Source organism: Macaca nemestrina, chromosome 7 (genome assembly GCF_043159975.1).
Source record: "Macaca nemestrina isolate mMacNem1 chromosome 7, mMacNem.hap1, whole genome shotgun sequence".
NCBI classification, from domain to species: Eukaryota; Metazoa; Chordata; class Mammalia; order Primates; family Cercopithecidae; genus Macaca; species Macaca nemestrina.
The window spans coordinates 88,548,104-88,569,486 of NC_092131.1; the positions used below are offsets into that span (position 1 = coordinate 88,548,104).

General features: G+C 35.9%; 1 protein-coding gene and 1 non-coding gene across 4 annotated transcripts in view; one reads left to right on the forward strand and one right to left on the reverse strand.

The window, feature by feature from the left end:
- The window catches only part of LOC105499212 (olfactory receptor 4N4C), a 98,594-nt gene that overhangs the window by 40,069 nt on the left and 37,142 nt on the right, over positions 1 to 21,383 (forward strand). The gene's annotated exons all lie outside the window — the stretch shown is intronic.
- Positions 17,938 to 18,036, reverse strand: LOC112423167 (small nucleolar RNA U13). The gene has a single exon (XR_003013636.1). It is a non-coding gene; the product is annotated as a small nucleolar RNA U13 (small nucleolar RNA).

Consider the following 21,383-nt stretch of genomic DNA (forward strand, 5'->3'; position numbering starts at 1 on the left):
ATTTACCTTGGAACTATGTTCCATAGTGTCCCAAATTTTAGAAATGCAGTCAGGCATCACTCTAATGAACATAGGCTCTTAACAAAGTTTATGTGTGAGAGAAAGGAAGTCCAGGAGTGCTGGGGTGATGGAAGCTGTCAGTATTCTGTTGTAGAGGCTTCTCAAGAAGAGGTACCCAATTTCACATTGAGTTTCTCTTTGAGTGGAATTGCAGTGGGGATGAATAGGTAAGCTGGCTCTTCAACTGACCGTAATGTTTAAGAATTTTAACCTCTAAAGGCAAGGAGGAAGAAATGAACTGTGGTTGAAAGCACTTATTCTTGAGATGCTCACAGTTATTACCTCTGAGTCTCAAACATGCTTTGAGGAATAAATAATGTTACCTAACTTCATTTTTGAGAATGAACTCAGAGTTAAGTGACTTGCCAACGACCACCTAGAAAAAACGTAATCAATCAATAAAGCTGCTTGTAATCCCAGCACTTTGGGTGGCCGAGGTGGGCAGATCGTCTAAAGTCGGGAGTTCGAGACCAGCTTGACCAACATGGAGAAACTCCATCTCTACTAAAAATACAAAATTAACTGGGTATGGTGGCACGTGCCTGTAATCCCAGCTACTCAGGAAGGCTGAGGCAGGAGAATCACTTGAACCCGGGAGGCAGAAGTTGTAGTGAGCTGAGATCACACCACTGCACTCCAGCCTGGGCAACAAGAGCAAAACTCTGTCTCAAAGAAAAAGAAAAAGAAAGGTTATAATTACATAATGAAGTTAATATTTTATTTCTCCTCAGAAAGAGTATTTATCCCAATTATACAGATTTCTCTTTTTCTTTCTTTCTTTATTTCTATCTTTCTTTCTTTCTTTCTTTTTTCTTTCTCTTCTTTTCTTTCTTTCTTTCTCTCATGTCTTTTTTTTTTTTTTTTCTTTTTTTAAGACAGAATCTCACTCTTGTCTCCCAGGTTGGAGTGCAGTGGCACGATCTTGGCTCACTACAACCTCCGCCTCCCAGGTTCAACTGATCCTCCTACTTCAGCCTCCCAAGTAGCTGAGATTACAGGCACCGGCCACCATGCCTGGCTGATTTTTGTGTTTTTAGTAGAGACGGGGTTTCTCCATGTTGGTCAGGCTGGTCTTGAACTCCTGACCTCAGGTGATCTGCCTGCCTCGGCCTCCCAAAATGCTGGGATTACAGGCGTGAGCCACCACACCCGGCCAGATTACTTAATTTCTATAATACCTGTGTAGGAGCTTCAGAGCTGGAAGATCCCTAAAAAGGTTAACTTAAACATTTATGTTTAAGATTATCTATCTCTGATGTAGGATCCTTGCAATATTTTATGGCTGTGAAAATGTCTTTATTCTATTTACTGTATAAGATAATAACAAACTTTTAACAATGTTTTTACATTTTGTCACTTTATCTCCTAATTAATTGACATAGAGAGGCTTTTATGATTACTTAGCTGAAAAATACACCTCTGAAAAAAATGTCTGAAACTCCATCTAATCCTAGGATATACTGGAAAATTGCGATACCCCTAGCCTTGTAAGAGCTTTCTTGATATAGGGACAAAAAATGTATTTTTATTTTTGTGTTGGGAGTTAATGACTTTATATTTAAGAAGCCATATGTATGTATGTGTATATGTATATATTGCTCCAGAAGGACTCCTCACAGACTAGGAACTAGGCTGCCATTTGGGTGATTTCTAAATAGCATGGGTGAGGGTGAGAATGAAACACCTGGAACATCATGTTCTCCTCTTTCGCTTCACTCAACATTTTCAGAGTTTTTTGCATACAATGAATATCCCGAAAAGCAGTATGATATCCCAAAGATAGTATTTTGAACATCCTGAAGAGCTGGAAACTGCCCGAGAGTAGCGTGTGAGTTAACAGAAAGGTTTGAGTGGTGCTAGGGATTACCAGGCATGTTTCAAGGACATAGAGCTCCAGGCGTTCTCTTAGTATAAGCCGGCTGCAACATCCCCTTTTTCTGATGTTCTTCTTTCATAGCAAAATGTATAGTCTTGGCAAATCATTTTAAATGTCCTGTTGATAGCTGGAATTGGTAGCATTATTTTAAGAAAAGCAAGAGCTTTTTGTATTCCCTTCTGCATTTTCAAGTCTCTCTTTGTTTAACCAATTATATATATTAAAATTCTTTTTATTAATAATGATAAAATTTCTCTTTCTTGAGACTGCACATGACTGTTATTATCTAGGTACCTAGTCTTCCAGAATTTCCTGTTCAGATACCATGAGCCCACTTTCACAGCTTGCCTGAGCCTCTTCTCTGGGTCTTTCCTCCTAAGAGTGGACCATATCATGTGTGCATCCCTAGACTGCAGAGGTATTGAGGGGCCCTGTATGCAAAACGTGTGGACAAAGCCTCCACATGTGGGCAGCAGGGTCCACATTCATACATGAGAGACCCCTTATGGTGGGGTTTGGAACTAGAGAAGAGGTGGACTGAAGGTCTCACAGTCAAAGGCCTGCTCTGTTCATGCTGACATTCTGGTGCAGAAATTTAAGGAGCCTGGGGATTTTGGATTGGAAACTGGCCTTCTAGTAGTTATGAGGCTATGAGAAGATATTTTATTTACATTTTGTTAGCTTGCTGTGTAGCTTTTAGTCATATGTTACATGGGCTTCATTTGTACTCTTGCCTTGGGTCTCATAGACATTTGGGATGGATTTTCTTGTTCTGTACAGCTCTTATGGCCCTCTCAGGTACTGAAATAACTCATAGGAGACAAAGACAAGACTGATTCATGAAATCATGGGAGAATTATTTACTTCATGTTTCCAAGACACATCATGGGAACTAAAGATAAGCACATTTATAGCCTAACTCTAAAGTAGACACTGTAACTGGGCCAATATAAACCAGGAAACCCTACCCACCCATTGCCAAATTTCTGCCTCTAAAAGCCCTAGAAACTAGAAGGTATTATTAGAGAGACACCAACATGCCATCATAATATTTACACCAGATTTAGAGAAAACATCTCCTGCAAGATGTTCCTCTAATAAAAAACTGCTAGTGATTTTTGGATCTTTTAGTATTTCTTCATTTATTGTTATTATCCACTTATTAATTCAACAATTATTTGCTGTGTGCTATTATGTGCCTGGAAATGTAGATATCTTCCCATTTGGGCCTTCCACTAAGCATCAATAGATCACCCAAATATCTAATTGAGACTCTACGTCTCTCAATGTCTACTAGTGGGAGGTGAATAGCATTTTAAGGCAATGTGTGAGCCCAGACGATTGAGGAGAGTAGAATGGAGAGGTCCAAACTGTGGACTCTGTAGTCAAATGGTCTTATCATGGCTCAGCTCCACCATATACTAGAGGGCAAATGACAACCTCTCAATACCTCTTTGTCTGTACAATGAGGACAATAAAGGAACCCAACTCACAGGGTTTTTGGAAAAGCTAAACAAAATAATACTTACAAAGCTCTAGTAAGAATGTCTACATATGGTCAGAACTCATTATATATTGATTGATTATGTTATTATTATTACTAGTTGTTCTCGTAAATTGAAAGGGGAACAAGACTGAAAGAATATTGTACAATTGTTTAATCTTAGAGAATCAAAGAACAGAAAGATGAACCTGACTCCAGACCATTATCAGGTGACAGCAAAATTCCTAATAACTGCCTTATTCATATTGAAACTGGCCTTGGCATAATAACTTTTATGTTAGGTGATGTATATGCCCTCAAAATTATGTAAAATATTTATATTTTAGGTCTTTTTTTTTCTATTTATGGCTAGCTGGTTATCTGAGCACTCTTCATTGAATTAGGGGGCTATCCAATTCAATGAAGATTGCCTGTTTTTGTCTACTTTGTTGAGGATTATAGGGCTGTAAGTGTGTGGCTTTGTCCCACACACCTATTCTCTATTCTGTTTCATTGGCCTATGTGTCTTTTTATTGTGCCAGTACCATGCTGTTTTGGTTACTGTAGACTTATAGTTTGAAGTCAGGTAATGTAATACCTCTGACTTTGTTGTTTTTGCTTAGGATTGCTTTCGCTATTTGAGCTCTTTTTTTGGTTCCATATGAATTTTAGAAGAGGTTTTTCTAATTCTGTGAAGAATGACGTTGATAGTTTGATAGGAATAGCATTGAATTTGTATATTGCTTTGGGCAATATGGCCATTGTAATGACATTAAGTCTTTCAATTCATGAGCACAAAATGTTTTTCCGTTAATTTGTGTTGTCTCTGATTTCTCTGATCAGTGTTTTGTAGTTATGCTTGTTGAGATCTTTCATCTTGCTGAAATGTTTTCCTAGGTATTTCATTTTCTTTGTGGCTATCGTATATGCAATTATGCTCTTGATTGGACTCTCAGCCTGGGCATTATTCGCATATAGAAATGTTTACTGGTTTTTGTACATTGATTTTGTATCCTGAAACCTTGCTAAAATTGTTTATCAGTTCTAGTGGCCTTTTGGTAAAGTCTTTTGAGTTTTTAAACTATAGAATCATTATCAGTGAAAATACATAGTTTGACTTCTTCCTTTCCTATTTATATGACTTTTCTTTTTTCTTTTTTTCCCGATTGCTGTAAATAGGACTTCCAGTACTATATTGAATAGGAGTTGTGAGAGTGGACATCCTTGTCTTGTTCCAGGTCCCAAGAGGAATGGTCTCAGCTTTTGCCCATTCAATATCATGTTAGCTATGGGTTTGTCATAGATGGCTATTATTTTGAGGTATGGTCTTTTGATACCAAGTCTGTTCAGGATTTTTATCATGAAGGGATGTTGAGTGTTATCAAAAGCTTTTCCTGCATCCATTAAGGTGATCATATCGTTTTTATTTTTTATTCAGTTTATGTAGTGAATCAAATTGATTTGTATATGTCAAGTCAACCTTGCATCCCAGGAACAAAGCCTACTTGATCATAGTGACTTAACTTACTGATGTGCTGCTGAATTCGGTTTGCTAGTATTTGTTGAGGATTTTTGCATCCATGTCCATCAGGATATTGGCCTGATGTTTTCTTTCTTTGTTTAGTCTCTGCCAGATTTTGGCAATAGGCTGATGTTAGCTTTATAGAATGAGTTAGGGAGGAACCCTTCCTTTTTGATTTTTTTTTGGGAATAGTTTCAGTAGGATTGGTACCATTTCTTCTTTATATGTCTGGTAGAATTTAACTGCGAATCCCTCTGGTCCTGGGCTTCTTTTGGTTAGTAGAGTTTCTTTTTTTAATTACTGATTCAATTTCAGAGCTTGATATTTGTCTATTAAGGATTACAATCTCTTCCTAATTCAATCTTAGGAGATTGTGAGGTTTCAGGAATTTATCAGTTTCTTCCAGATTTTCTAATTTATGTGCATGGAGTTGTTCACAGTATTCTCTGAGGATCTTTTTTATTTCTGTGGGATCAGTTGTAATGTCATTTTTGTCCTTTTTGACTATAATCATTTGGATCTTCTTTTTTATTATTTTTAATCTAACTAGCAGTCTATCAGTCTTATTTTTTCAAAAGACTAACTCTTGGTTTCATTGACCTTTTGTATAGATTTTTGCACCTCAATTTCATTAGGCTGTTCTCTAATTTTAGTTATTTCTTTTCTTCTGCTAGCTAGGGAGTTGGTTTGTCCTTTATTTTCTAATTCCTTGAGGTGAAAAGTGCAAGAAGATGAAGCTAGACCCTTGCTTTTCACCATATAAGAAAACTAACAGGATGGCTTAAAGATTTAAATGTAAGACCACAAACTATAAAAATCCTAGACCAAAACCTAGGAGATATTCTTCTTGACATTGACCTTGGGAAAAAAATTAGCTAAGTCCCCCAAAGAAATTGCAACAAAACCAAAAATTGACAAGTGGGACTTAGGTGAACTAAAGTGCTTCTATACAGAAAGAGAAAATATCAAGAAGGGAAACAGACAACTTACAGAATGGGAGAAAATATTTGCAAACTATGCATCTGACAAAGGTCTAATATCCCAAATGTAAATAGAACTTAAACAATACAATGGACAAAAAACAAATAGCCCTATTAATAATGGGAAAAAGACATGAATAGATCATTCTCAATAAAAAGACATACAAGCAGCCAACACACATATGAAAAAATGCTTATCATCACTAATTGTCAGAGAAATTCATATCAAAAACACAATGAGATACCATCTCATGCCAATCAGAATGGCCATTATTAAAAAGTCAAAAACAACAGATGCTTGTGAGCCTATAGAAAAAAAAGGAGTGCTTATACAGTGTTGTTGGGAATGTAAATTAGTTCGCCCCGTGGGCAGAATTTTGGAGACTTCTCAAATCACTTAGAACAAAGCTACTATTTGATCCAGCAATCCTATTTCTCTCTCTCTCTCTATTACATATATACATATATATATATATAAAAATAGATTATGACAAATAGATTATGCCAAAAAGACCAAAAAGACACATACACTTGTATGTTCTTCTCAGCACTATTCAGTAAAGACAGAATCAACCTAGGTGCCCATAAATGGTAGACTAGATAAAGAAAATATGGTTTATACATTATTAGATACTATGCAACCACAAAAAAGAATGGAATCATGTCTTTTGCAGCAACATGAATGGAGCTACAGGCAATAATCCTAAGCAAATTAATTCGGGAACAGAAAGTCAAATACTACATGTTCTCACTTACCAGTGGGAGCTAAACATTAAGCACACATGGACATATACATGGGAACAATAGACACTGCGGACTACAAGAGGTGTGAGGAAGGGTGGGGGATGGGTTGGGAAAATACCTGTTGAATACTATACTTACTACCTTGGTGCAACAAATCCACATAACAAACCTGCACATGTACCCTCTGTATCTAAAATAAAAGTTGAAATTAAAAAGGGAATGAAAGGGAATGAATAAAGCAGATGTTTATAGGCCCTCCCAAATTTCTGGCTTACAACATGCTTTCGAAGATTTTATAAAATCATTTTTAAATTTAATAATTTTTAAAATTTGGAATAGTTACAGATTTACATAAATGTTGGATATCACAGAATATAATTACACCTCATGCTATTTTTCTTATTGTTATATTACTATGGTACATTTGTCAGACAAATAAACCAATATTGATGCATTATTATTAATTACATTGTACCTTTTATTCAGATTTCTTTTGTTCTTCCTTAAGGAAATGGCTTACTCATGTTGTCCACTTTTTATTTATCATGGCAGTTATTTAATTTATTGTCCTTATGTTCTTTATGTTCCCAAAAAGCTTTTTGAAATTATTCTGTAAATAAATACTTGAAAATACTTGATGAGCTTCCATTACTTAGAGGAAATGGTGAAATCTATAACATAAATACAGTGCAGTTCTAGTTTTTATCTCTTTAAGTGAACATTTGACTCCCCCTCCACTCTGCCCACATCTGTGCATGGTTTCTTATTTATTTACTTGACATGTAAAACATGTATATATTTGTCATGTACAACATGATGTTTTGAAATATGTCTACATAGTAAAATGGCTCAGTTGAGTCAATTAACATATACATCCTAGCCCTACCAGTTTCTCCCTCTTATTTCATCAAACCTATACTTTCTTGTTTCCGTGTTCTATCCTACCTCAGATTCTGGTACACATATTATGAGATTCTATCGGGGTATAGGTTCTGCATGGTGATAAGAAAATCTAGGATAATAATATTTCTCATACTACACCACCACTCTACACCTTAGGCCTTGTTCTAGTAGAAAAACTTGTTCCAAGATCAATTATCAATCCTAATTCAAATTTTTGCCCAGTCCTGTTCCACTGTTTGAACCTCTGAACTATGTGCAGTTTCCTCATATTTCTATGCCTCTGAACATGCTGCTGCTTCTGCTGGAAATATTGACCAACTCTTCATCTTCAATACCCTAATTAAAAGCCTTATTTTCAGCCAGCTTTCAGCATGGTTTTACAAGGAGTTATTTAGTAGAGACTACACTTGCACTTTCTCTGCCTAATCATATTCTCCAGCTGCTTACCCAATCACTTGTCCATCATTTCCCTCAGGGTTTTGATGATGCATAAAGATTCCTGAGAGTTTCTTCCCTTTGGCATCCAGGAACGTAGAAATCTTTTGCATACCAAGATCAGAAGCTATGGCATGGCTGTAAACTCACAAAATACTATCTTTCTGAGGGAGAGACAGCGAGAGAAAGAAGAGAAAGAAAGAGAAAACAAACTCAAGACCGCTTTTTAGGCTGTACAAGAGGAAATGTGGCACGTATATAAGAGAAGCATCATTATATAAATCTCAGTCTTTTAGTGTGCGTATCTTGGTATCGATCACATTTTTATTTCAAAGGCTTTTCTGATCCAAGATCTTGGATTGTTCAAATCCATGCGGTGGGACCACACTCAAGAAAAAGTCCAGGGTAAGCTTTCCATCTAGAATGATACCTTAACCACCAGTGAAAGAGGCAAGGTCAGTTGTCATTGATTCAAATTACATTCGAAGATAAATTCTTTACTTCTATAAATTCTTCACCTGCTTTATAACGTCTGTTCTAGTAATTAATTTAAGAAATAGTATATTACAATTTAAAGTGTGTGTCAATATAATTTCAATTGGAATTCAGTCCTAGGTTTACTAGGTTTATCATCATCAGTAAACTTAGATAATTTAATTCCCCTCTCTGTACCTTATTTTTTTCCCAATGGTTAGATGAGTGTGATAAAATCAAACAATCTCTAAAATCCTTTATACATAGATAAGTATAGGACTTAACATAAATTATGCTTCAGTCTCAGATGATTTAGGGAGGTCATTTAAAACTGCTGCTCTAATATAAATGGTTTTATGTCAGGAATTGGGTCGCATTAAGTTTAGTAAATATTTATTAAGTGAAAGGATGCATTAATATTGGTACTTATGAAATATAAATCAAATCGATGATACCTTAAACAATCTATACATTGTGCTATGCTAACTCATTTGCAGATTTTTTCAATATTTTTCCTTATCTTTCAGCTCCACAAAGATTAGTAAATTGTTTCCTCAATTGGGGCCGATTAGAGGAACAGGATAGGATTAATAAGTAATAAAATAATGTCAGGTAACAAGAGACATAAAAGCATGCACATGTGTCATAATGTCTCTATGAGGGATATTGAAGTCAAGAACACTATTGTACGAAAAGTTTTCCATGAGATAGAACTTGCTGTTAGGAAAGAGATCCAGAATAGTATATGGCTGCCCTTTGTAAATCTCTCAGGAGAGGGACTAAGACAATCTCTTTCCCAGAAGATTCCAAGAGTTGCATTCTTTGAAGTTGTTCTATTGGAAATAATTTGTATAGGCTCATGGAGTTAAATAAACGAGGAAACTTTTTTCTTTAATTACACAAATCCCATTTTAACTAATATATATTCTTTAGCATTGTCTTAGAGAGATCAAGTTTAACCTAAGAACCTGGGTAGACCAGTAGAAACAATCCATCCCATAGAGGCTCTGGTTCATAGAGTTCAGATGTCTGATACCAGTGTTCCTGAAATTCTACCACAAAAATGATCAAGAGTTAGTCTGGCAGATTGTTTATAGATTTTTTTGTCCATTGTCTAATTTGAGTCTTACCATGGGTAGCATTATGTCACAGGGGAGGTTAATAGATGTTAGAAAAATTATGTTAATGTTACATAGCCTGAAGAAGCAGAGCTGTGAGTTATTCTATCTTTAAATCCTGTGCTGTTTCTCCCAGCAAAGATAGCAAAAAGATCTTAAGTCCTAGACTTTGATTAATTTGATAAACTCCTCAGGAGGAGTCTAGATAAAGTTGAGTTGTCACCACTCAGGGTGAATACAGCAGCGGTCCAAACATCTTTGGGCATCCATGCTTGAACTCTTGAATACATCTGTGCAAGGATATAGAATGTACTCCGTTGCTGCTCCAGTGAAAGGAATATATTTGAGAGGGTGAGTGTGAGCAGTAGATACACAGTCTAAGATTTGGACAAGCATGAGCATGCATATAGATGAGAATCAAGAGGCTAATATAGTAAGGAGGTTAGTGTTCTAAGATGACTCCTATCTAGGTGTCTGTCTCTCCTTCCAATCAGCATTTTCTCTGATAGCTAAGATGGATAATGATAATTATATATTCACTTAAAGTATGTTATGCACATAAGTGCTTTATATGTAATATCTATTTAATATGTACAACACTCTATATAAATGTACTATTCTTATCCACATTTTACACTTGAGAATACTGAGGCAAAGGGAAGTGAAGTAACTTGCCTAAAGTCATAAAGTTAGTAAATGGTGAAGCAGAAATTTGAACCTAGACAAGTTGGGGTTCCAGGCATCTTCTTTTTTACAACTTCTCTTCCCCAGCTTCCATCGCAGCTACTTTCCTCCTGTGGCCATGATCTTTCTTTATGGCACCCCAATTAATTCAAGATCAATTGCTAACTTTTAAGCTTAACGCACAAGACTCTGTAATCTAGGCTTGCCTTCTTTTCAGCCTCATCTTCTGCCACTTTTCTATGTGGATTCTGTGCTGAATCATACTCAACTTGCTGGCACTCCCCAAAGAGGATGGTGTGATGATTTTTACCTTCACATATTCTATTTGCTAGGCCTGCAAAGTTCTTCCTGCCCTGTCTACTCTTTTGTGCCCACACCCTGCAATCCTCCTCCTCATCAGGTTAACTCTAACTCATCTATCAGAATTCCACCCAGTGACAGCATTTGAAAAGGCAATCCTATCTCTCCTGGGCTTCCTTCTTGAGCCCTTTCCCAGAGAACTGTCACAGTTTACATGTGGACCTCCTCCACTTGATTGACAATACTTGCCAAATCAAATAATGACTGAATTAATGATCAGTATCCCATCACTTGTTATTACATCCCCACTGTAAATTTAATGTGAGAAGAGTTGGGCACAGACTCTATGCTGTGATGATCTTGCCAGTTGTAGCTATAGTCTTTGTCTCTAAATAGCATATATAATTAAAAAAAAAACTTTTCATGATTAGAAGAAAAAGAGTCTTTTGATTATTGTAGAAGGTTGAAGGCTTTCAAATGAGAAACATATTTGGTGGCTTTGATGCCATCAGACCTAGGATATGCGTAGTAGTTAGGAAAATAAATCATGAACTCCCATTGCCTAGGTTCAAATACCAACTCTGCCAGTCACTAGCTCTATGACCTTGGGCAAGTTAGTTACTCTTTCTGTACTTCAGTTTCCTCATTTCTGAAGTGGGAATAGGAGTGAGATACTACTTTATAAGATCATTATGGGCATTAAATGAGCTATAATATGTAAAACATCTAGAATCAAAGTTGGTATATAGTAAGTACATTATAAGTGTTTTCTATTTACCTAAGCATTTTTTCAACCCTAATGATTTTGCCAACTGGTGATGACTGAGCACAATTTGGCTTTGTTGGTAAGGGGCACAAACTATTCAATGATTTTAGGAATGTGAAACATATTCTACAATTGAAGGACTTTGCACGATAAGAAAGCAATTGTTTAAATTCAGTTCTTTTTGTGGTGGCAAGTGCCTGTAATCCCAGCTACTCGGGAGGCGGAGGCAGAAGAATCACTTGAACCTGGGAGGTGGAGCTTGTAGTGGGCCAAGATTGCACCACTGCACTCCAGCCTGGGAGACAGAGTGAGACTTCCTCTCCAAAAAATAATAATAACAATAAAATAAAATAAATAATAAATTCAGTTCTTTTATGAGAAATTTATCTATGTATCTATGTTTCTATGTATCTATCTACGTATCTATGTATGTATGTATGTATGTATGTATGTATGTATGTATGTATCTATCTATGTGTCTGTCTGTCTATCTAATCTTTCTATCTACCTATCATTTATTTAAGGATTTGTAAGTTAGGTGTGTTCTGGAATAAGAATACTACAATTATACCAGCCCTTTCACTAAAAATTATATTGGGCAATTTGCTTCTTTAATCTTTAGTGCTCTGCTCTGTAAAATGGAGATAATAAAAATTATGATATTATTGTGAGGATGGAATGAAGTAACATACGCAAAGAGTTTAGCACACGATTCTGCACATGGTAAAATGCTCAGTAAATGTTAGCAACTATTAATGATATTTCTTTAATGGATATGGGCAGATATTATAGCTATTATCTCAGAAATAAAATCATATATGTTTTTAATATTTTCTAGTAGTTACATTATATAGCTTTTAAATAATAACAAAATAGACCAAATTATAAATTGTGCTTACTGGAGAGATTCCACTTGATAGATTCAAATTAAAAGGAAACACCTCATAAATTCAAAACGTGTTCTATAGATCTCATTTGAATTCTGAAACAGTTTTGTGAGGTAAAAAATTTTATCATTCATCTTCTATAGATGAGAAAGCTGAGATTCAGGGAAGATAAATAGATTTATCCAAAGTTATAAAGCTGATGAGGGCACTCAAACTTACACCATTCAGCTTCTGGGCAGTGCTCTTTCTGCTGTCCATGCAGAAAAGAGGTATTCTGAGTAAAGATGGAAAATAGCTTGTAATTTTCATATTTCATAAAAGCCATTTTTTTTTTGTTTGTTTGTTTTTTTTGAGACGGAGTCTCGCTCTGTTGCCCGGGCTGGAGTACAGTGGCCGGATCTCAGCTCACTGCAAGCTCCGCCTCCTGGGTTCACGCCATTCTCCTGCCTCAGCCTACCGAGTAGCTGGGACTACAGGCGCCCGCCACCTCGCCCGGCTAGTTTTTTGTATTTTTTAGTAGAGACGGGGTTTCACCATGTTAGCCAGGATGGTCTCCATCTCCTGACCTCGTGATCCGCCCGTCTCAGCCTCCCAAAGTGCTGGGATTACAGGCTTGAGCCACCGCGCCCGGCCATAAAAGCCATTTTTATTTCAAGAAACTTTAGATCTTGTCTAATATTAATCTCCTTTAAGAATTTTTTCCTGATTATTTTTAACCATTATTTTCTCTGTGTGATGTAAGCATTCCTATTATAGTTTATAAAATGGCTTCAGACACTTATTTTTAAACTATCATTTATAACATTATCTGTATAATAAATTTCATTCCTAATTTTTATCTATGATCACAAGGACAGAGAGTTATCTGGGTCTTTTTCAAGGCAAAGGGATTGAGCATGACAAGGACCTGCAAAGGGATTGAGGATGATAGGGAACTCAATAACTTTTAAATGTTTCAACTCTTCAGAGCAACATAGAAAAAAGTATTTCTCTGTATAAGTTGATCACTTCTCATGTATTCCTTATTGGCAAGCAAAATGGAATTTTCAACCTGCAGATCAAGGTTTATGATTCAGACTTCCTCAATGTTGATTTATAAGCACCAAAAATGACTTAATTTTTAATTGAATGGAGACTTTCAATCTAATTGAGAAATTGGAATCTGAGTCTTCCTCTCTTGATTAAATAAAATGTTACTTTTCTATGGGTGAGTAGTATATATTATCTTTGAAGGATTCTGAAATTTTATACATCAGATCTTATACTCTGACTTCATGCTTTTATTTTGCCTCAAAAAATTAATTACTTAATTAAATAAAGTTTTCACTCCAAAGCAAATTTCTGACAAGAGAAGTTGGAGGTGGGGAGAGAGAGCACTGATTAGGGAAAAACATTAAATTCAACAAAAAAGTCTCAGATTCTCTAGGTTCTTGTATGGAGAAAAGGAACTATAAGACTAATTATGGAAGAAATTCAAATGTGAGTCAGTAATGTGGAAATAAAGCTAATAACAAGAAAAATATTCATGAACTATGCTCAAGAAATATGAAGAACTTTCTCTACCATATTTAACATCGTGTAGGTATTTTCACAAGACTCTTACTGTTAGGCTTTACCACGCTTACAATGGTTTATAACATATATTTATTTTTGCAGAGAACCAGAGTCACTCTACCAGTCCTGCCTGGGGCCCCATGAAAGTGGCCAACAATGTCACTGAGTTTATATTCCTGGGACTTTCCCAAGATTTTGGAATGCAATTGATGTTCTTTGTTTTATTTCTCCTCTTCTACGTTGTGATCGTGGTGGGAAATTTGCTCATTTTGCTTATGGTCTTTTCTGACTCCCGACTACACACACCCATGTATTTCTTCCTCAGTAACCTGTCTTTTGTGGATATTGCCTATTCCTCAGCCACAGCACCCAAGATGATTGCAGACTTTGTTTCTGAGAAAAAGACTATTTCTTACTGGGGCTGTATAACTCAGATGTTTACCTTCCACTTTTTTGGTTGTGCTGAGATTTTTGTTTTGACCGTCATGGCTTTTGATCGTTATGCTGCTATCTGCCAACCCCTCCGTTACACTGTCATCATGAGTGCTAATGCTTGTACTGTGCTGGCATCACTGTCCTGGTTGGGGGCCTTGGGTCATTCCTTTGTTCAGACCCTCCTGACCTTCCAGCTGCCCTTCTGTAATGCTCAGGTTATAGACCATTACTTTTGTGATGTCCACCCAGTCCTAAAACTTGCCTGTGCTGATACAACTCTGGTAAATATGTTGGTAGTTGCCAACAGTGGTCTCATCTCCCTGGGGTGTTTCCTCATTCTTTTGGCCTCCTACACAGTCATTCTGTTTAGTCTTCGAAAACAGTCTGCAGAGAGCCGACGTAAAGCTCTCTCTACCTGTGGATCTCATCTGACTGTAGTAACTTTCTTCTTTGTTCCATGTATCTTTATTTATCTCCGTCCATCCACTACTTTCCCATTGGATAAAGCTGTGTCTGTGTTCTATACTACCATCACCCCAATGCTGAACCCACTCATCTATACGCTGCGGAATGAGGATGTAAAGAATGCCATGAGGCGCCTATGGAGTAGCAAGATCTCCTTGAAGGAAAAGCAGAGAGGATAGTTTGTCAGAATTGCAAAATCAGAGAATTAGTGGATACCTTCAATGATCCCTAATTTATTAATAATTAAAAAAATTGTTCCTAAATGCAGCTTTTATGTTTTGTCTAACAGGAAACAATTTGAGGCTATTTTAGACAGGCTAAACTTAAACCTTTCCATGCTTGGCAAGGTTTATCCTCTCTTACTTCTAGAGTAAAAGAGTTAACGCTGCTACTCAATAGCTCATTTAACCTCGTTAGATCCCTTCTATCCACATCAAACTCTCTTAAGCTACAAATCAATAATTTAGAACGGGGTTATAAGAGAAAGATATTCCTGGTCATATCTTCACACCAGATCATGTCTCTTCGAAAAAGAAGTCTAATTTACCAGAAGCTACACTGTTGTTCCCTCCTTCTTTCCTTCCTTACTTCATTTTCTTTTTCTTCCTTTTCTAATATTTTCCTATAAATATTGCAAAATCTAGTTGGGGAAACAGATTTGCAAGGAGATAATTATAATGCAATACAACAAATGCAGACATAGAAATATATACTTCCTACAATCAATAAATTGCCTGAAGGATGGTTTCTGTACAGGAAAGAAAATATAACTTTACATATTTTGAGGTGGACAGCAATTTCTTTAAAGACCCTCTTGGAAAATCTGAATACTCTTCTACTACATTACTATAATACTATTTTTACTGAAAGAAATCTTACTCTTTTTTGGCAATAAATACACAGACTAGATTAAAGCAACTAAAATGAGTTGATATTTGTACTATTGAAATGACTAAGGAGATGTAATTCTGTTATAAATTTTTAGTTGAACTTGTCTTCAGTTCTTTAAAAGAACAAAATGGAATAAACACATTTTCTTTTTTGTGGTATTCTTAGTAAAGTTGAAAAACAGATAAGTATTCTCAGTATTCCGGGAAAGGCATTTTTCTCCTGAGAAATTTTCTTAGTTCTTATCTCATGAATCATATTGTTCAAGAATTCTGCCCTGATTATTTTTATTCAACATTTATTTTCTATATGCCTTAAGCAATCCTGTATATAATTTATAAAATATCACTTACTTTTTTCTCTTTTTTAATGGATTTTTAGCTGGTATCCACCACTTATGAAGAATATAAGTGATGTATATTCTTTTCTACTCTCCATGTATGGAACAGAGGGGCTTGCACAGTAGGTACTTGTCAGAATCTGTTGATTATAACTCTAATTTCTAATTTTTTTCCTTAGTAATGGGGACCTGACATTATTTATGGTGGTCCAATTAAAATATTGCATTGACTTGCCTCAGATTCTTTTAAACTTCAATTCAATAATTTAGAATGACCTTATAAGAAAAAGATATTCCTTTTGAAGCCCAGTGTGGACAATCTGATATTAATAGTAGTTGGTTGGTGGCACTTTTGAAAAGTCTTTAAAATGGTTTGTCTACTCCAGCCGTCTCATACATGATCACCATGAACATTTTGATGATTAAAATTTCCTTATAGTTACTGCATTGCCTTATAGTTATTTTCATATTACTTTCCCTTTGCAAAAGGGTAATTCTATCCTTTTTTTAACTCCTGATTTTTTAAGATAAACAACAAACACACAAATTATATTTAAAATGATAGAATACATTAGGTTTCCTTTTTCCTCCTAAGAGCGAAGTATTATAATAACAATAACAATGACAACAACAACACTTGCAGTGAGAAAAAAATGGCTTAGACCCACAGGAACAAAACAGGACAGGAGTTAGATGCCAAGACATTTCAACAAAAGTTTGGAAAATGTAAGACAAAAAAGTAGTAACTGATTTGACAGCATCAGGAAGGCTAAGTCTAAATTACCAACAGAGGAATAGTGAGGAAAAGGGCAGAGATTCTCTTCCTGGAATCCCTATGATGATTGGGATGCCAGGATGCCAGGTCGGGGGAGATGAGGTTCAGGGCTGCTAATGAAGGTTAAGAGAAAGGAACAGTTCAATCTTCCATCCTCTCTTTCTGCTCCCAGATGCCATCGGTGGCATATGAGTCACAGACAGAATATTGGCACCTTTGCTTAAGAAAATGAATGTTAATGTCACATCTGCCTTTGGAGATTGCAAAAGAAATGGCTACCTTTCTACTGGAACCCTAACCAGAAGCCTACCAATAAATTAAACATTTACATAAGGGTTTTGAAAAAAGAAAAAAGTCAGTCTTAAAAAAAACCAAAAGGAAACTGGTAGAATTAGAGGTAATTCAGGGAAAAAAAAACTTTAAAAAGCTGTATCTTCTCATCAATGAAAGAAAATATTTGTAATCTTTAAATAAGAATACGATGCATTGAAAAAATATTGAAAAACTTATTTTTGGAAAGTAAATAAAATCAAAAAGAACAATAAACAAAATTAAATTAGTATGGCATTATAAGAAAACAAGTAGTCAAAGAAGTCATAAAAGTACAGTCTCTATGAAAGTAGAGTAAAAATGTCAAAGAAATAGAAAATAGGAAAGATAAAAACAAGAAACATAAGAAGGCAAGTTGTGGGCAAACCATTCAACTCACACATATTCCAGGAGGACAAACAGAAGGATGGATTTAAAAGAAACAATGAAAATGAATTTCTGAGAACAGAAAAGCTTAATTTTCTCAATACGAAAGATTTACTGAATGCCCAGCACAAGATTTAAAAAAATCCCAAGGCACATTACTATGAAATTTTATCATCTTAATGATTGAAAATACTGTAAAATTATTAAGAAAAAACCACATAGCTCACAAATGAGCAGAAATTAAAATGGCATGAGTATGCTCTGTAGCAAACTCATCCTTAGGATACAGTGGAAAAGTTCGTCAAACTGATTTTCATCCTAGAATTCTATATAGAATAAATCTATCAGGAAGATAGAATAAAGCTTTAGTCACGCAAAAATTTATAAAGTTTACTTCACAAGTATTCTTTGTTTCTGAAAGTGTGGGATAATGTGTCCCAGCAAAACAAGAGGAAGAAATGAGATCAATAAATTAATATATGCAATGCAGGGTGGCTAAAGCTATTTTTAAAAAGATCCCAATCTCTTTTCTTTTTCCTTTATCTTTCTTCATGTGAGTCAGGTAATGTGCACGTCATAAGGTTTGAGGGAGATACATCTCATGCAGGAGTGCAAAAACTCAGTCATCATGCTTATGAACCACAAAGGGATCAAAGGCACTCTTAAGATGACAGCTGTACAGTAGGCATAGGAGGCAACATAAATGGATGAAAGCAGAAGATGGAAGCCCCCCAGGTTCTTAAAACAGAAAGGAGAGGGTGAAAATTTATATTATCTAATATATTGAAGCATCTTAGTTGTAAAGGTACAGTCAGTAGTTTGAAACAAGTTTATACACTCAAGGAAGGATACATTTGTGGAAAATTGTATCATTTAGAGTTCCATCAGGAAGTTAATGACACACTTAATATAGGATAATAAAGATTTATTTAAAGAGATGCTGTCTGTGAGTTTATAGGCATAGAGTACCACACAGGCCAGTGCTATAATCAGAGGTAAGATGCGATGGAGCTGTTTAAACCATTGTGCCTGAAGGGACTGAGAGAGGGAGGAAATACAGAAACCCCCAGAAGAGAGATTTATGATAGCCATTTGAAAGGAGGAATGACCTTTAGTGGGAGGTCAACCAGCATGTGGCCACATGGTCTAGCTTATTCTCCTTCATACCCCTTTCCCAGTTTTATTGAAGTATAATTGACAAATAAGAATTGTACATATTTAAGTGTGCAACTTGATGTTTTGAAATATGTATACACTGTGAAGTGATGATCACATTTAAGATAGTTAACACATCCCTTACCTCACAGGGTTACCTTTTTGTGTGTATGGTGTGAACCCTTAAGATCTATTCCCTTAGTACATTTCAGTTGTCCAATACAGTATTGCATTGTAATACAGACACCATGTTGTGCATTAACTCTCCATTAAAAGAAACAATGAAATTCATTTTGCATAACTGAGACTTTGTAAACTTTAATCAATATTTCCTCATTTCTCCCTTTCCTTTCCACCCCATGGCAACCACCATTCCACCTCCAGTTTGAGTATTTTAGATTCCACATATAAGTGAGATCATGCAGTATTTGTCCTTCTGTATCTTGCTTTTTAAAGGCTGAATAATATCCATTGCATATATATACTACAATTTTTTCAGGCTTCATTGAGGTATGATTTACAAATAAAATTTGCATGTATTTAGGGCATATGCATACTTATGAAATGATTACCACAACCAAATTAATTAACATATTCATCATGTTACATGATTATCATTTGTGTATAATGTGTGTATGTATGTGTGTTAACACTTGAAATCTACTTTTTTTTTTTTTTTGAGACGGAGTCTCGCTCTGTCGCCCAGGCTGGAGGGCAGTGGCACCATCTCGGCTCACTGCAAGCTCCGCCTCCCGGGTTCACATCATTCTCCTGCCTCAGCCTCCCGAGTAGCTGGGACTACAGGCGCCCACCACCATGCCCGGCTAATTTTTTTTTGTATTTTTAGTAGAGACGGGGTTTCACCATGTTAGCCAGGATGGTCTCGATTTCCTGACCTTGTGATCCACCCGCCTCGGCCTCCCAAAGTGCTGGGATTACATGTGTGAACCACCGTGCTCGGCGGAGATCTACTTTCTTAGCAAATTTGAAGCTACTGTACACTGGGTCTCCAGTACTTACTCATCTTGCAGCTGAAGGTGTGTACCCTTTGACCAACATCTTCTTTTTCCTGGCATTTCCTAGCCCCTGCTAACCACCACTCTACTCTTCATTGCTATGAGTTTGATTTTTTTAAAGATTCCACCTATATGCGATATCATATAGTAGTATTTGTCGTTATGCGTCTGGCTTATTGCACTTAGCATAATGTCCTCCAGGTTTATCCATGTTGTAGCAAATGGCAGGATTTCCTTCTTTTTAAGGCTGAATAATCCATTATGTGTATTTGTACCACATTTAAAAAATCTATGCATCTGTAGATGAACACTTAAGTTGTTTTTATATCTTGGCTAGTGTTATAATACTGCAGAGAATTTGAGAGTGCAGATATGTATTTAAGATAGTGGTTTTATTTCTTTTGCATACACACCCAGAAGTGGGATTGCTGTATCATATGGGAGGTTTATTATTTTTTTTGGGGGGAGCCTAACATACTGCCTTCAATAATGGTTGTACTAATTTATATCTCCACCAAAAGTTTACAAGGGCTTTGTATTAGTCTGTTCTCACAGTGCTAATAAAGACATATCTGAGACTGGGAAATTTATAAAGGAAAGAGGTTTAATTGACCTACATTTCAGCATGGCTGGGAAGGCCTCAGGAAACTTACAGTCACAGTCATGGTGGAAGAGGAAGCAAACATGTCTTTCTTTACGTGGTGGCAAGAGAGAGAAGATTGAGAACTGAGTGAAGGATAAAGCCCCATATAAAGTCATCAGATCTTGTGAGAACTTACTCACCATCAGAAGAATAGCACGAGAAAACTGCCCCCATGATTCAATTACCTTTCAGTGGGTCTCTCCCATGACATGTGAGGACTACGGTAACTACAATTCAAGATGGGATTTGGGTGGGGACACAGCCAAACCATATCAGGTTTCCGTTACATCCTTGCCAACACATGTTATCACTGGATTTTTTGATAAAAGGCAATCTAACAGGTGGTAGGTGATATCTCAGTGAGGTTTTGATTTGCCTTGATTATTTCTGATTTTGAGCATTTTTTTCCATATACCTGTTGGCCATTTGTGTATCTTCTTGGGAAAAATGTCTATTCAGATCCTTTGCCCATTTTATGAAATCATTTTTAAAATATCTTTTGCCTATTTAGAAGCTTGTTTATTTGCTATTTGGTTGTATAAGTTCTTTATATATTTTTGGTATTAACTCCTTATTGGATGTATAGTATACAAATATTTTCTCCCATTCTGTAGATTTCCCTTTCATCGAACAAATAAAGATGAGACCAATGTCCAGGAACTTTTCCCCATGCTTCCTCCTAGGAGTTTATGGGGCCAGGTCCTATGTTAAGTCTACAATCCACTTTGAATTAACTTTTGTGATTGGAATAAGAGAGGCATGGATTCTTTGCATATGGATATCAAATTTCCCAACATCATTTATAGAAGTCTGTCATTTACATTGTATATTCTTGGTGCCTTTGTTGAAATAATTAGTTGACTGTATGTATGTGAGTTTATTTCCACGCTTTCTATTCTGTTTTATTGGTCTGTGTGTTTTTATGCCAGCAACATCTGTTTTGATTATTACAGTTTTGTAATGGAGTTGAAATCAGGACATTTAATACCTTTAGCTTTGTAGTTACACTCAAGATTGCTTTAGCTTTTCATGCTCTTTTGTGGTTGCATATGAATATCAGAATTATTTTTTCTATTGCTGTGAAAAATGTTCATTCCATTTTGATAGGGATTGCATTGAATCTACAGATCATTTTGAGTAGTATGGATTTTTTAACAATACTAATTCTTTCAGTTCATGAATAT